We start from the raw sequence: 10,819 nt of genomic DNA, 5'->3' as shown, positions 1-10,819 counted from the left end.
GTCTCCTTAAGAAGCGACCACTCTCCTTAGACACCTGGCTCCCCTCCCCTCCGGGACCTCAGCGCTTCTCCAACTATCCTCCTTAGCTCGTTGAAGTCTGCCCTCCTAAAATCTAGGGCCGCTGCCTTACTGCATGCCTTTGCCACCTTGTGTGGACACAGGACTTCCACAGAATCCATTTTGCTTATTACCTGACATTGATTTTATTCACAAAAAGTCTTTAGGCATCAACATTACAGTATATGTTTGCAAAAAGCTATGCTACACTACAATGACAAGGAAATAATCCTGTGCACCCTTCTTCAGCTCACTCACAGATTGATTTTGGAAGATTTTTTGCCTACCATAGCAGCATAACTGCTAGAAAGCACTGCTGTGCCACATTTAAGCATCCAAGGCCTGATGCTACAAATTTTACCTGACAAGAGTTAACCCATTTACTTCTCTAAGGGCTTCTATAATCCTTAGCCAATGTAAGCAAGATAATGCATTACCATACAGTACACGAGGTTAGGATAGAAAGCAAATTGGTGTCTCTGAGCTCCCATCTTCTCAAAGAAATCCACTAAGGAACTATGTTCCTTCTTTTTTGTATATGAAGATGCTACTCTTCTCCATATGGTTACCTAATTAGACAGGGATTGCATTCACACCCACTTAATGTGTTAGAATAACCAGAGTTTTACATATAAAATATTTAACATGATTTACGATACTTAAGACTTGCTTTACTTGCCCCATTAGCCCCCTCAAACAGAAGAATCACTCTGTGGTGCTTCAGACATATATTAAGATAGAAATATTTTTATATTCCCCTATTAGCATGCTGCCCCTGCACTTCAATGTCAGGCCCTAACCCTAATTACGATAACATTTCCTGGTGAGTACACTGCAAAATCTCTAATGACTATATGAAACACTGGCAATGGTTCCCAAGGATTGCAACAGGTTTTATGGCAGGCTGAACAAGTGCTCTTGTTTTCTCAGTCACCGCTGCAGCACAAATCTAGCAATGAATTTTTTATATAAGCTTGGCCCGATGTGCCCTTTTTAACTTTTACTGACCCTAAAAAAGGAAGGTTACATTAAGAAATGAGAAATACGCCTCTTTGTTTACTCTCAATATTTTGGCCTGGTTTTCATACTCTTTTTCTTCTGGTCCTCATCCTCACCACGTCTTCCATTTCTCCTTTCACCGACCAATAATCCCGCACTTAATGCCTTGTTTGTTTCCATTATTTAATATACCCCTTCTGTATCTCAGTCTGTAGCTCCCAACTGTATCTGATGAACATGTTATTTAAAATGTTTTGTTCGGCCGAAATAGGATGGGTTTGCACAGCAATCGCTCATAAAGCACCTGGAAGTGCTTTACAAGTATTAAGTGTCACAGCTCAGGGTGAACGAGATTGTGCTATGATACTAGTGCTGGCATAATAAGATTTCACATTCCATCCTTCCAAAATTTTGCAAGTGAATGTTTTGAAAGAAGACAATAGACATCAAGCCTAAATCAGTAAAATCTCGGTGCTTCAAGGCACTAGCGTGGCCACTAGCTTCTATTCGTTTATAAAATTAAAGCGCTTTCCACAGTCAGATTTTCATTCTTTACAGCCTCATGACCAGGAACATAAGGTTGGAAGGGACTTCAAAGGTCATCTAGTCCATTCCTTCTCCACCTCCCTCTCTCCCCTTTCCCTTCTCCATCCACATGCGTAAATACAACATTCATTGCTCCTAAACCCTCCCAGAGAGAGACATATTCAACTTCTTCTTCAAACCTGCAGTGAAAGAGGTTCCACAACTAACTACATGCCATCTCTACGGGCAAATGATATTGTCCAATACAAATTTCATTACCTACACAACCCAGGTAAATTAGGAAATCACACACTGTTTTTTTTTTTTTTTCCAGTGGCCTGCCATTTCAGCATCTTACATACAGTTATACAGACATGAATGGACTCACTACCTTTTCTTTTCCAGGTAAAGTAGGTATGAGACTAGATTCTTTTGTCCACTAAACCACTATAGATCTGGGCAAACTCCATTTAATGCACTGGAGTTACTTCAGACTCCCAGTAGTGCCAGTAAAATCAAAACATGGCCCTTTACTTCTACCTTCAGAGAGCCATTACTGAACTACTGCCATTGCTCTGCCCAGAATGCCGTTTTCAAGATGAAAGGCCATTTCCTAGAGACCTCAGCAAGAATAGGTCTACTGATTTTAAATTCCATCCCCTTGCTCACTACTCATCTTGAGTCTGTGTATATCAGATCCCATGCAAGAGAATCGTATAGGCTTCACTGGAGGGTAAAATTATGGAAGCAGTGTGATTCAGGCAAGCACGACTTGGCCCCAGACGTTACTTCACATTAAAGACCTAAACAGTTCAGCTGCTGCAATCAGTATAAAAACAAGACTAGACAGATTATCAGGTCTTTCAACTCTTGGTAAAAATAATTGAGAAGTACACAGTTGAAACAGGAAAATACATTTGACTTGCCATATTCTACATCTTGCAACTCACCTCCTTTTCTGATCATCTGAATTGACAGTAGCCCATTGTTTCAGAGGCAGAAACTCTGCTCCCAGACAGCTATTACTTGAGTCTAATGTAAATATACTGTGTGTGTAACTGTGTATGCACACGCATGTGCATGAGCACGTACCATAAATATTTAAGTTAACAGTGGCCTTCAGCAACCCCTTGTCGCAGTCGGTGTGCCATTTTACTTGTAGTGAGCAAGCATAAAGGAAGGCAAACACCTATAGCAAAGAGCTGACACTCTAAGGCTCAGACACTGCCTGCTTTCAGCCACCTGGAACAACTTACAGGCTCGGGACTCACAAATCCCTTTTAGAAGGCTATATTTTATGTTTTATACAATGTACATACACACACATTTCTCAAGATAAGTAAAATGTTCTAGTTGAGGTGGCTGGAACACTCTTGCCCAGAAAAAGCCCTTTCTAAACTTAATTTATTAATTTAATATTTTCTTATTTAACTAATTGCTTCTTTTTTTTAATTAAACAGCTTTTTTGCACATCAACTTACTTCCTAATTCATCTGAAGCCTCCTGGAACTTTGGAAGAGTTTTGTTTTCAAATTATTACTGCTTTTCATTTATCACTGTCAGTTTTCAAGATTTAGGCCATTCATAGTTATAGAAAAATAGTTGTTTTAATGCAACAATGAGTGACAGCAGACCAAACAATCAAACACAATGCTTGTATTTTTCATTCTTGGAAATTACCTTTCAGGAAACGCTTTGTGTTTTATGTTCTGCACATTAATACAACAGGGACATGAAATCTTTTTATGACAATAAACAGAAAATCTTTTTTGATAATACAAGAAACAAAAATGAAGAAAGACCAATCGAAAAAGAGGAGTTAGAAACAAACACTAAATTATTTTATGAAGTGAGTATGTTGCTATTAGTTGTCAGGTCATGTTTTAAAATCTTGATAACAGTAACAGATGTGAATCCCTTAATATTTAACTTCTAAGGGAGTTATGCTTTCAAAATTATACTGAAAGCTCTAAGTGATCCATTTTAACTCGAAAGAAAAAAACTGACCATTCACAGATTTCTGAGAGTTGGGTAGAATATTTTTAAATGAAGAACTACAAAGGTACTGTATTTAAAAGACAAATTAAAATAAAAAATAATATTATCCTAGACGAGGGAAACTATTCGAATGAAATAAATTCCCATACTAATCTCATTGTACTTCAGGCTGTGTAAGTCCCTCTCAGAATGTTATAGCCTTCATTTCACAGGTTTATCTGACCAGGATGCATTTTTGCCACCATTTACATAACCATATACTACCAAACACTATCTACTATCTTGCAGATCATCCCCAAGCTTGATGCCCTCAAGGCTTCCATGTTTGAATCCCAACACACTAGGCCTCTTAAGCTCTCTAGTTACAGGTAGACTGACGTGTTCTCCAGTCTCTTGGTTTCCTGGCCTCCTCCATGTGTCTTCTCTTCTGAATCAAGAAGTCTCTCTCTCTTTTCCATCCAATCATTCCCCTTTTGCACCTCTGAACTAAGCTTCTGCTTCATCCTAGCATTGTCCCCAGTTATTTGCGCTGCTCTTTTAGGATTTGACACTCTTCAAACCTTGCAAAGAAATTGGAGAAAATTGTATCCCCCAGACTTCAATCATCCCAGTATTTTCTCTGGGTCATGTCTGGTCGTTAATTAATAACACTTAACAACTGCCTCTTCCATAGACAGACTTGTAGGAACCACTCCTTTCATGGGCAACTGGTGCCTCCTGAGTCTGGGGTGGGGGAGGGTGTCCCCTAGCCACCGATCACCAGCTGTGGTGGGGGGATTGGTGGCACTTCCAGTTTTACAGCTGGCACTCCCAGGCGGTGTACGGCCAACCTCAGGAGGTGCACGTACACCCATGAGCACCCGCTACACGTTGCCAATGACTCCTTTACTCCTTAGCATAAGGAACATGAGGTATTGCACAGTAAAGGTAGTCTTGAAACACAAGACAGTATAGGAAAGTCCTAAGTCATGAATAAAGAGGCTCACCTAGTTTGTTGTACCATGTTATTGTAATGAATATTCTTACTAAGCTGCTTTTTGTTCACTAGAACAAAAAAAAGTGCTCCAGAAATATTCCTTGGAGTAGTTTCCCAAAGAATAAGACAAATAAGTACACACAATAGGCAGACAAGGTTCTTTGGGTGAATCTGCTAGACCAAATTAAATAGTTGGAAAAAAATGTCTTAGCAAGCTTTCGGGTTTAAAAACCCTTTGTCAGGCTGAGGAAGTTTCTGCAGTTAGTGTGTGCTCTTCCTGGATGCAGTGAACAGTAAAGCAGCCAGAGACTCGGCTGGTATGCATGCAAGACAGGCAGTCAGTGAAGATGTAAATTGAGGAGTCAGTGGGTGAGAGACAGGCGGGGGCGGGGGGAAAGAAAAGGGGGATGAATGTATCAGGTAAATAGTGGGTACCTGGGGAGTCACATGTCAACCAGGTTATAATGTCATAAATCCAATGTCTATATTTAGTCCATGATTTTTTGTATCCAGGAGGCTGATGAAGTCAAGTTCATAGGCTCATCTGTGAGAAATGTTTTGTAAGTTCCCTCTAAGGATTACCAAATGCCCCCATGGGAAATATGTAGGAGAGACCAAACAACAACTGCACACCAGAATGAGTGCACACTGGAAATCTATCAAAGAGAAAAATACCCAGGCACCTGTGGGGGCACATTTCTCACAAGAAAAGCACTCTCTTTCCAATCTCTCCATTCTAATCCTCAAAGGGAATTTGCAAAACACCTTTCACGGACAAGCCTATGAACTTCTGGCTTCTTTACTATTCATTCCACCCAGGAAGAGCACACACCAACTGCAAATGCCTCCTCAGCCTGACGAAGGGTTTTTTAAACCCAAAAGCTTGCTAAGAATTTTTTTTCCAATTATTTAAGTTGGTCTAATAAAAGATATCAGGTTCACCCAAAGAACCTCATCTATGTCCTTAGATCAACATGGCTACGCCTAAACCTCTACACACAAAAGGTACATTTTTTCCCTGATTATCATTATAGTATCTGAGCAGTTTAGAGAATTCTGTGAGCCTACTGCATAGCTTATTCTTTACAAATGTGATGGATTTGCTCTCATCCTTAAATAAACCTTCCCCAACTCTGTCCTGTGAGAAACCCAGGAAGAGGTAGGAAGAGCCCTGCATTTATCCTATTCTGCATTTCCATTGTCTATCATCTTCCAATATTTCATTCTTTCTCATCTGTTGTATCCACAACCTTCCCACTCCAGTACTCTGCTCACAAGAAGATCTTTTCCTCCCTCTGTCTCCAAGAAGCTAAATCATTTAATCTCTTCAGCTGTCCTCTCGGAAGCCATAAAATCCCATTACAAACCACCACATTTATATGCATTTCTAATAAGATGATACCCCTTCTCTGCAAACACATTCTTCACTATGACTCATCACCTGTATAGGTCTATTGTTTCCAGCTCTTTCTTTTGACTGCTACTCGAGCTCCTCTGAACCATATCTAGTTTTATTGTTGTCTTTTGACATATTTGATACTATTTGTTTCTGATGAACTTCTGCTCCCCACCTACTTTCCATCTCCTGTCACAAAAATAAAAGGCACCAATTGAATTCTTCTAATCAAATGACTTTCAGGGGAACAAAGTGAAAAATGACAGCAGAAAAGATTGTAGAAAAAATATGTATGTGTATGCCATACAGTTCTCATGCCATAAATGGTATTAGTAATGAAGCCAAAGTCACTATTCAGTCAGAAAATCAACCTGAGAGGGATTTTTCTAATACTCTTAACCAAGTAACCCTGTCCCTTATGCAACAACATGTGTTTGGTGTTTTTTGTTTTATTTTTATTATTATTTTGGAAGTCACTGAAGATATTGACTGGAATATGAGGTCTAGATGCCTCTATAAAATCCTCTAATACATTTGCTATTTCCTTTAATTCATGTATTTACTAAAGCCTGCAGGGACATGGTATTTAGTAAAGATCAACAATACAGAAAACAGCAAGAGTGGTCAGTCACAGAAAATGAATACTGATTAGGGCTGTGCAAAATCTCGCTGGCTGTATCAGTTCGATGCTGTTTCGACTTGCTTTGAGCTTGAAATATCAAAATGAAAATGAAACAAAAGGCTTTGAAACAGACTTGAAATGAAACAAGGATAGTCAAAATGTTTTGAAAGTTTCAAAACATTTTGAGTTTCGAAGCTCAAGCTGGGCTTGCCTGCAGGGAAACAGAAAGTAAGGAAAGGGAGGGGGAAGAGGAGAGAAGTGGGGGAAGGACTGCTCTCATATTGCCTGTGCAGCTGGCCAGTGACTGTGATCCTTCCCTGAGGTCCCTTCCAATCCCAGTGCTCGGGGGGGGATGGAAAAACAGCATAAAATGCAGCATTGAACTGGCCTGCTTTCTGCCTTGAAGTCTGACAGTTACTGAGCTGTGTCTTCCAGCATCTCAGAGCTTTAGACAATGAAGGCTACTACTAGCATTGATTTGAACGATTTCTTACTTGCTATCCTAGCCTAGCAAGTGGGATTCCAGAGTACCTTTTGCTTTCTTCTTGACCCTTTTATTTTATTGTTCTATTTATTGATTTATTCTTTTCAATTTTGTAATTATACTGAATATTACACTATCGGATTTATATAGGAAGGGAGATGCATTTATTTTTTATTTCTACACATTTATACCTTGCGGCATATACTACACACCTTATAGAATTTATATAGGAATGCCGATACATTTATCTATTTGTATAAAAACAAGACACTATGAAACACGCCATGAAGCATGGTGGAAAGGCAGCTGGCAAGCCTTCAGAGAGGGGTAGAAGAGGGGGTAGAAGGAGAGGTTTAAGTCCCCCGTCCCCCCCCCAAATGGACACGCAGCCTCTTTCCTACAACTAGCAGGGATGAGGTTTCCAGAAGCAGCAAGGAGAGGGGAGCAGTGCAAGTGGCAGTCTCCTCTACCTCCATTTCACTTCTCATGCTGAGCCTTCCAGTGCCAGAGGAAGAGCTGGAGCTGGATCTGGATCTGAGTGCCCTAGCAAGGGAAATTCTGGTCCTGAGAGGGAATTTATAAGCCACTTTTCACAGCTGGGCCTATGAACTTCACTTTATCAGCCTCCTAGGTAGTAGGTACAGAAACTCATGGACTCAATATAGACAGGGAAATTCTGACACACTGCAACTTGCCGAACATCTGACTCCCCAGGTACCTCTGCACTTTTACTTGCGCTGCTGCATCCTCCCCTGTCCCAGCCTGCCCCTCATCCCCTGATGCCTCCATTTCCATTTGAACTGACTGGCTTTCTTGCCTGCATTGCATGCCAGCCTCTGGCTTCTTTACTATTCTTTCCATCCAGGAACAGCACACAGACATACCAACTGCAGGTGCTTACTCAGCCTGACAAGGTTTTTCAACACAAAAGTTTGCTAAGATATATATTTCTAACTATTCAGGGTTTTTTTTTAAATAATAAACATATAAACATGAAAACACAACATAACCAATCACACACCACGAGTAACACTTCATTTATATATATTCAACACAACATCTGTACTTATTCCATTCTATTCTTTTATAAAAAGAAAGGCTCTGTGACGGTTTGGCTGCCTGAGATGCTGCTGGTGCTACTGTGCAGCTGCTCACTAAGTTATTATTTTACCTGTTGTCATTTAAAGTGGTGGACCAGGCAGAGGCTGTAGGGAAAGAGGAGACCTCACTGGGGCACACTACCATGTCGTGTAGATGCTCCAGCACCAGTAAGGATGCACCTTAACATGTACACACAGAGTCACACAGTTAGGGTGCACCTTCACACACACACACACACACACACACACACACACACACACACTGTGGGTGCACCTTAATATGCATGCTGGAGAAGAAGCCCCTGCAGGACAGGAAAAAAAGTCTGGATGATGCTGGTGCTACTGTGCTAGTGTTCGCTGCTCACTAAGTTATTTTATACCTGTTGTCATTTAAAGTAGTGAGCAGGGCTAAGGCTGCAGGGGAGAAGGAAGCCTCATTGGGGAACACTACCATGTCCTGTAGAAGCACCAGTGCCAGTGTGGGCACACCTTAACACACACACAGTGTCATCCACCCATGTCACAAATTTTGCCTGTCAGCAGCCTGAGGTGCAGGGTCCCAGAAGCTAGAACCCCCTGCACCTATCTCTTTGAAAGCTGGCAGGTTTTGTCGCCTCAGCATGGGCTAACACCCCTGCAGTTTTCACCCCCTGTGCTTTAGCAAACTCACACACAGACACATAGACACAGACACACGTGACACGAATTTTGCTTTCAAGACTTTGAAGTACAATTTCCCAGAATCCCCTGCACCTATCTCCTTAAAACTTTGCAGGCTTCATAGCCTCAGAAGCAGCTACCATCCTTGCACATTTCATGTGAATCAGCCAACAAATGACAAAGTTTTAGGCAGTTTCATGCTTCCCCATTATGCCTGTGGGTGAAACGTCAAAACAGCATCGAAACAAAACAGAGCAGCGGTTGCAAATCAAAATGAAATTCAAAATGAAACACTGTTCTGTCAAAACAGTGAAGCAGAAGTCAAAATGGAAAGGTGCTGTTTTGCACATCCCTACTAAATGAGCCATGAGGCTCTTCTGGAAGTATTTAAATTTGAGAGCATATATGAGACTTCATGGATGCACAGGTCTTGCAAAGGTATAAGATTTACCATCCCCGTACCTGTAACAAAGCACAGAGCTCAAAGCCATGTGAGGAACTATTCCTAACTGGCAGCCAGTACTGCTAGTCCAACCCACTCCACCTGAATTAATTCATTTAAGTGCTATCAATATTTAAGTCAAATTGATAAGTTTAAAATGGGATAAATGCTTTATGAAAAAAACACATTAATGGGTGGACACCAAAGTCGCTGATAAACTTTCCATCACTGAACTTCTGTCAGAGACATTATATCTGCCTATCAGTCTTCTGCTGCTCACGTTACTGTAACATCTAAACATCTTCCACACAAAACCCACAGCAAGAGAAAAGGCCTTGATGGGATTCTGGGACTCCCTGGCACCGAAAACCACATTGGCTTTGGCACACGTGCTGACTGCAAGTACAGTTGTGCATGACTATGCTAATACCACTGCCAATTTTAGCTACTGGCTCTTGATAATGGAGCATGTCATACAAATTAGGAGGATGTTCCACAGGAACTTCCAACAATATGAAGGGTATGGGGTATAGCATGCCCTGCAAGTGAAGTACTTCACCAAAGGTTTTAAGACAGATAACATACTTTGACACTGAAGGACCAGGTAATTGGTTTGAAGCAGGTAAACTACTTACTCTCGGGTTTCATTTTTTTTTGGTACAGAAATTCGCTTCAGTCTCATTTCAGTGAGCATTAGAGTCATAGGTTGCCGAGACAATATCCCTACAAGTCTAAGGTGGTAATAAAATGTCAAAATGGAAAAACATAAAGATGCCCCTGCTGTTGAGCAGAGATGACTTTCTAATATCAAGATGAAGCAAAATAATGTCAGTGCAAGTCTGCAGAAACAATAGTGCAATGTCAAGGCATTAAACAAGAAAAAGATCAATGCTAAAAACGTCTATGTATATGACAATAAATTTATGGACAACCAGATAAAAGTGTCAGTGAAAGGCAACATGAATGACATTATAACATCTACACAAACGGCTGTAGCTGGAATCTACACTCCTGTTCACCTTTAGCTTGCTAATTTGCAAAAATGAAAGAAAATATTAAACAAATTGTCTGGTGTATGGAAGTATGTCTCAACCTTCAACCTATGAGTTATATTTCCACCAGCCCACACACAGTCAAATCCCACTATTGCAGCAGCTGCAAATACCAATGACAACATCTTAGAAAGGCAGAGAAAAAATGGTCTGATGCTCAAGGCATAAAATGGGCACTCAGCAGGACTTGGTTCAAATTCTAGGCTCTGTAACAGATTTCCTATGTGACCCTGGGCAAGTCATTTAATTCCACTGTGCTTTGATTACTACTCTATAAAACAGGGATAACAATCCTCCCTTCTCCATCCTTTCCTGTCTTTTATATTCAAACTGCAAGCTGTTTGGGGCAAGTAAATTAAGAGTCTCACTAGCAACTTTTTTCATTGCAATGTGACAATTGCCCAACAGTGATTCACTAAAGAATGTTTAATGAGCCAAATACAAAAGACAATCATATCTCACTTGTACTTGAGATAGACACGAACTAACAGCACATTTCTGGATTGTG

The sequence above is a fragment of the Crocodylus porosus genome, unplaced genomic scaffold, assembly GCF_001723895.1.
Source record: "Crocodylus porosus isolate Cpor-Errol unplaced genomic scaffold, CroPor_comp1, whole genome shotgun sequence".
Classification (NCBI taxonomy): Eukaryota; Metazoa; Chordata; order Crocodylia; family Crocodylidae; genus Crocodylus; species Crocodylus porosus.
Note: the sequence above shows the minus strand (reverse complement) of the source record.